The following is a 7379-nucleotide window of genomic DNA, read 5'->3' as shown; positions in this document are numbered from 1 at the left end:
GGCCCGAGCCCTAGGTCAAACCCGATTTTTTTAACCTAAGCTCAATCCACCCTGTAATTTGATGCACTCAAGTTGGGTTCGGGTTCGAGTTGGTTAATGAACCCACTCTAAAATTATACATATATAAATGTATTTATGTAATATATATTTATGTATATATGTATGTAAATATGTAGACAAAATATCTATACAAATGTTATATATATTGTTGGATTTTAATCTCATAAGAGATTAAATCCAATGGGTTTGATTGGTTAATTACATGAAAAATTGTACCTACACACTTGATTGGAAAATCAATTTCTCTCTTACAAAGCCCAATTTTGAGCTTGTCCTACATTGGAAAATTATAAGTTTTGTTTTCAGTATTTCAATTGGAGCTGATTTACACTCCTTAGAATTAGTGGAAGAGAGTATGGGATTCGATACCGTGCAACGTGTGCGCGTGTGTGTGCGACGCAATGAAGCGCTTTAGAGGTGCACTTTGCTCGCACTTGCATGGCTCGCAATGGGTGGCTTTGGTTTTGGTGCGTTGCTAACCGTTGATCATCATTGATGAGATCAACGGTCACGATTCGATCGGGTGTGATTAAGAGGCACAATTCAAAGTTAACAGTCACTAACTGGTAATTAATTTTTAAACAGTCACAATGTTTAAAATTGTGATTGTTCAATGTGCCTTCTCTAAACCAGCACCTACCTTTTCTTCATACCTCTTCAGAAATTATTTGCCTGTAACCCAACAGCAAACTCAGTAAAACTGAGTGGGGGCAAATAACGTTCTAAAGACAGTGTCTTCAGACGCGCCTCAGAACTTCTCCTCCAAAGTTACAGTAACCCCATTTCTCTAACATATATAAATATGTCTATATGTATATATATGTAAATATGTATGCAACATTTATATAAATTTATATAATTGGGCCGGGTTTGGGCTACCTAAGGGCTAGGCCCGAGCATGGCCCAAAAAATAAAAAAAAAAACCCAATTTCTTGGGCCTAAGCCCAGCCCGTGTAAAATTTCGGATTGGACCAATTTAGACTCGGGCTCGGGCTAGGCCCGCCCAAGTTGCACCCCTACTAATGGGACAGACATTAGTTCATCCCATTACCATCCAATGTGTCAAAAAAAAAAAATACAAAAAAAGCTTATTTCCCATTGACTTCCTCTCTCGACTCTCTCTATCTCTCTCTCATCTCGTCCCCAAAATCGAATTTGGACTCCTCATTTTTCTTCTCTTTGTCGTAGGACAATTAATTCTGGTGATCGCATCGTTCGGCGATTTTACAGGTAACGATTTATTGTCTCTCTCATCTATTTCAAATTTTATTCTTTTTTTTCATTACCAACATGCAAGTAATGATAGTAATTCTTATTTTTTCATCTTCGTTTTAAGTTCAAATCAGCCCCCCACAATATTCTCACAACACATCTCTGCCGTCTATTGGGAATGTGTAGATGTGTAGATCTCTGTAACCACCACCTTCTTAACGAAGCAGGTGTTGCTTCTCATCATAACATTAAGAATACCTTTAGTAATACCCATGTCTAAAATAGAGACTGAAAAAAGATGCCCCTTCTACTATCGGGTCAGTGACAAAGTCCTCCTTGTACCTTTTCTTGCGACAAAGACGTTCTGAACTTTAGCTGTTAGACAAAGATCCTCTTAACTGTTAAGCCAAACGATGAAACTTTTCTTTAGTTTGGGTTCGAGCAAAGCAGAACGGATGCAGTTTAGCGGGTAGCGGAGCTGAGGGTTGGACTTCGATCTTCAGAGACTAGATGGGCCGCACAAGTCTTTGCCGGAACCGGACTACCGAAGACTGTTATGTTCTCTGGGCATGTCTTTTGTCATGTTGGCGATCGTGGGGATTAGAATGCTATATTATTTGATTGCTGATTCTGATATATTTGTTCTTTTATGTTGAAAAGGACATACTTATTGGGAAGGCTATCCAATACAAATTCATACTGAAAGCAATTACAGGGGTGGTTGTGCGGCAACCTGGCCTAGATCGGGTTCTGCAAACTTGGAATACCATTAACAAGATCATCGTTTAGGATGATTGGGAAGATTCTGAGCTTCAGAAAATAACAGAGGAAGCAATGGTTGATCCAAAAGAAGGATCATTGGTTAATCCTAATACAGAGGACATGACTGATCTGAATCAGGAAGTGATGGCTAATATGTCAACAAGAAAATGGTTATTGCAAAAAACATTAGTCATCCAAGGGAAAGATTCATGACCATTGCAAACAAAGGACTAATCGTTGCAGAGAACATAAATTATCCTAAAGAGGGCCCTACAGATCATGGGAACAGGGATGACCACAGCAGAGAGCATCATTCAGTCAACAGAGGACGCAAAGGTTAATACAAATAACAAAAGAATTGTATCAGAAAACATACAAGTCATGGAAGAACTGTAAATGACAAGTCCCTTATAATCATGAATAACATTGAGAATTTGATTGCTCATGAAGAAGGTCATGTTTTGGTACCTGGCTTGACCCCATTACCACAGATGGCAACTAAGGGTTTGCTTCAAAAAGAGATTGAAGAAATCAATAATGCTAGTGCCTCAGTTGCAGCTGATGAAACAAAAGACTACACAGCACCCAAGGTAACTGTTCGGTATGATGCACTTTGTTCCTATTTGATTTCTGTTGAGATGACTAGCTTAGAATTGATTTCTGTTGGTCTCGGTTGGTTCACTTTCGACTTTTGCTCCACTCTGACAATGCCTGAGAAACCGAGCTTGGACCTTTACGGAAGAAAGCTCTCTCTTTCTGTTGGAGCCATTTCACCTAACTTCAATGGAGAAGGCAATGAACAGTATAAAATGGGTAGTTTGGACATTTAAAAAAACCTTAAATAATGAAAGGGGGTCTTTATCTAACGGCTAAAGTTCAGGAGGTCTTTATCGCAAAAAAAGTACAGGGGGACTTTGTCACTGACCCCATAATACAAGGGGGTCTTTGTAATGTACCCAAAAAAACCTGTACTAGACCTTCCGGTTTCTCAAATGCTTTGCTTTACTCGTAAACAATCTGTCTAAACCACATAGACAAGGGGAAGTAGAGAATTACAGGCAAGAAAATGCACGATGACATCACAGAAGAGGATGAGCGAAGCCTGGCGCTTTTTCCACGTGGAATCCCTCACCAGGTATTCAGCTTGGGTCTCGGTGACGTGAAATTACTGAATGTTAAGGACGATAACCCAGCGGAAGCAGAAAAGGTTCCTCCAAGGTGGCATCTTCTCAGGTGCTCATTGCCGTCCCAGTACAATGATCTCAGTTCTTGGCTGAGCAGGAACTTCTCAATGTTGTGCACAGCATCCGAGTTCACATTTACAGCATCAAGAGAATCCAGCAGGACCGAGAATGATTGAAGAGCATGAAGGAAATGGTGCGAGAAGGGAAGGTCACTGCGTCCCAGCCTCGGTCCACAGAGTTCGCAAAGCGGAGGAGGGACGACACAGAGGATCGGTGTGCCGATGAGGACCCGACGGGAAGGTTCATTGCAACTGCCACGTTAATCGTTATCCGATACATGAAGTTGAGCCAACGACCAGGAAGCTGGGTCAGATGAGTCGAGGTTCATGATGTGCAAGTTCGAATGCGATGCCGAGGTCATTGGCAAAATGGGTCAGGTTCTCCGTAGTGAGGACAAGCTCCATGCGTCGTGGACTCGTGGGACGGTTGGGAAGCAAAGGCAGTAATCCTCATCGAGCTGAGGGAGCACCGCCATTAATCCTGACTGCAAGCTCCTGCATGAAGGAAGACCATTGTGCGCCAATCCCAATATCAAAGTCTACTACATGGGTTCTGATGAGGGCAGATTTGGCCCTCCAATGAAATTGTGACATGTGGCACCTCGTGACAACTAGGCAAACACCCGAGCAACAACTTACCAAGTTGGTGTCCCACTTGGGCACTGGTCTGGCTGGCCTGGCGCGACCTGCACGCGGCCTGCACGCGGCTTGGCGCGGCCTGCGCGACCTGGCCGGATCAGCCTGGCACATGATCCGACCTGGCAACCCATAAGACGCCCACCGATGAACCATAACGGCATACCTCGCGAGTTCGATAGCTCACCAAGGAGCTCGCCAAGGAGCTCGGTAGCTCACCAAAGAGCTCGCCAAGGAGCTAGGCAGCTCTACAAGGAGCTCGCCACCAAGGAGTCAGGCAGCTCGGCATAGCCCAAGGAGCTCGACGTAGCTCCCTAGGGCAGCTCGCCACTTGTAGGGTAGCTCAGTACAGAAGAGTAGTTTGGCGTATCGCAGGAAGATCTCCTGCCTGACAACCTGGCCGACACCGACCCGCCGACTGACACAGGCGCCGACCTGACAACCTGGCCCAGGCGCCGACCTGGCCGCCTGACACAAGCGCCAGCATGACAACCTCGAGGAGTTCACCACCGTACCCTGGTTCTGACAGGATATGACGAGTCTTACCGTTTGAAGGCTTTTCACCCACCTAACCCGCGAGGACACCACTATATAAGGACTCCGACCCCCAAAGCCAAGAGGGGGGAAAAAAGGATGGTAACCCTTGCTCTCTATCTCTCTCATTTCTCTCCAAGCTCTCTGTAATCAGAATGCTAACTTAGGCATCGGAGAGTCCCCACCGGGAAAATACCCCCGGGTCCTCTGATTCAGTTCTCGCAGGTCCCAGCTCCTGCTGCCTACAAAGGAGAGGAAATCACCTCATGCAGAGGGCAGTCGGGTTGCGCTGCACCAGGGAGCTCCACCATCCTCTGAGTTGCAGGCCGCCTAGGAGCAGGTCAAATGACGAGTCCACCAGGCAGTTCTCCCCCAGGTAGTTCTCCACCAGGTAGTTCGCCACCAAGCAGTTCGCCACCAGGGAGTTCGCCACTAGGCAGTTCTCCCCCAGGGAGTTCGCCACCAGGCAATCCGTCACCAGGCAGTTCATCATCAGGGAGTTCGCCACCAGGCAGTTCTCCCCCAGGCAGTTCACCACCAGGGAGTTCGCCACCAAGTAGTTTCTCCACCAAGGAGCTCGCCACCAGGCAGTTCACCACCAGGGAGCTCGCCACCAAGCAGTTCGCCACCAGGGAGCTCACCACCAGGGAGTTTGCCACCAAGCAGTTCGTCACCAAGTAGCTCTCCACCAAGGAGCTCGCCACCAGGTAGTTCTCCACCAGGGAATTCGCCACCAAGTAGCTCATCACCAAGGCACGTCACCATCGGGTCAAATAACAAGGTACTTAGCCAAAAAAATTTATACATCACAAAAAATTGGTACGTGACCAGAAACGGTTACATCAGGTTTGATCAAAGCTTGCAAGCGCTTCAAGAAGGGCTTGGTTGCAAGTGTAGAAGGGTGAATTCTCGGAGAAGGCCTAGCTTGTAGCCTTGTAGGCGCCAATCTTGACAACAATATCAAAGTGGGTGGAGTTCCTTGGAGGAGGGGAGGTGGCCGTGTTGTTGCTAGTAAGAAGCAGTTGCAGGGCCTCGTTGAAGTAGAAAACAGCCCTCTCGACTCTCGAGTGGCTTTCTACTTCTACGGGAGAGAGATGAGAGAGATAGAGATACGGAAAGTCAAGAGAGGAAGAGAGCGGGAAATCAGTTTTTTTTTTTTGGCTTTTATTGAGACACATTGGATGCTAACAGGATTAACTAACGTCCGTCTCCTCTACCCTCTGGCCTCTACTATGGGGTCAGCGACAAAAAACCCTTCTTAACTTTCACTTTGAGACAAATAATGCATTAAATTACTAAAATATTCATATGAACTTTCCTTATTTTCTTTTTCAACCCCCTTCTCTCTTAAATCCTAATTGACCCAAAAATACCTCCATTTTCTCCCAATGAAACCAACTAAAATATCAAGAGTCATTTCATTAACATAGAAAACACAAGTTTCTTTAAATTCTAGTTTCATTTCATTAACATGTATGTCTCTATTCATCTTAAAATATAAAAGTTATCCACTCATTTCTTTAATAAATTAAGAAAAACCAAATAAAACCTTAAATTTATATCTATCACAAAGAAGCCTCTACCATTTCATTTGAATATTGAATCCAATGAAAAATCTGCAAGGATTTATTAGAGCAACCAAGGAAACTTCAATATTATATTTTAAAAACTAATTGAATCATACATCATACAAATAAATAAGAAAAGACTAGTTTTGGGGATTTAAAAATTTTAAACTGAATGAGAATCTTTTTTGGAGTTAACATAACTCTAACAAAGGGGATATTTGTCATAAAGTAAAAAATTCAGGGGGTCTTGGCCGCAAATTAAAATTCAGGGGGATAATTGTCATTAACCCAAGAGGGGTTTTTACCGCAAATGAAGGTCCAAGTAGGGGTGGCAACGAGCCGAGCTTTTCACGATCTACTCGAGCTTGGCTCGACTCGGTTTCAACCGAGCTCAAGCTCGAGCTCGAGCCCAATTCATTGGCTCGATTATTAAACGACCTCGAATATATATATATATATATAATATAATAAAAATATTATAATTATTAATTATTATAATTCTTACTTTTTTAAATATCAAATAAAAAATAGTTTATATATAATTTTTTATTTTTATAAAATATTTTTTCTCAAAATCGAACTCGAGCCGAGCCAAGCCAAGCTCGAGTTTGAGCCTTGTAGAACAATCTCGAGCCGAGCTCGAGCCTGGTACTATTCGGCTCGGCTCGATTCGAATCCACCCCTAGGTCCAAGGGAGTAATTTTCACTGACCCCATAGCACATCGGCGGTCTTTGTATAATTGTATTTACCCAAAGAAAAAAAAAAACCCAACATGTACACTAGGTGGGTGTTTGACATAATCTATGATGGTTTACATTTGCCCACATGTTAAAATAAATAGTGTTTTAAAATCCAGCCCAAAAGACGATTGTTTTTTCGTCCAGGTAAATGAATCACTGGCTCAACCATCCAAATTAATAGGTTAACCCCATGACATCAAGTCAATAATAAATAGAAAGTTGAAAAAGGAAAATAGCATAAAACTAATCAGCAAATAGGTGAATTGTTAACCGTTAAACGGTTCATTGACTAAACCAGCAGTATTTAGGTTGTATTTGGTTTGGCATCATTCTCATTTCAGGCTTAAAAGTAATAACCAAACAACTGGCATCGTCCAAGTAAAATCTTTAGACTTTAGGGGTTGATTCGTCAAAGCTTTTCCGGTATCACGTCCTTCCACCATCATACATTCTTCCTTCAAATATTTATGCCTTATGATAATTTTCATCTTCAAATCCAGTGTTAGTTCATTGAGGAACAAGTATAAGCTACTAGACAATAATTTGGTAGGTCGAGATTATAATTTATAACTGGAATGCATTCCCCACCATGATCATATTTGCAAATGATTGTGACAAATTCG

This window comes from Nelumbo nucifera, chromosome 2 (genome assembly GCF_055504915.1).
Source record: "Nelumbo nucifera cultivar China Antique chromosome 2, China Antique-T2T, whole genome shotgun sequence".
Classification (NCBI taxonomy): Eukaryota; Viridiplantae; Streptophyta; class Magnoliopsida; order Proteales; family Nelumbonaceae; genus Nelumbo; species Nelumbo nucifera.
Note: the sequence above shows the minus strand (reverse complement) of the source record.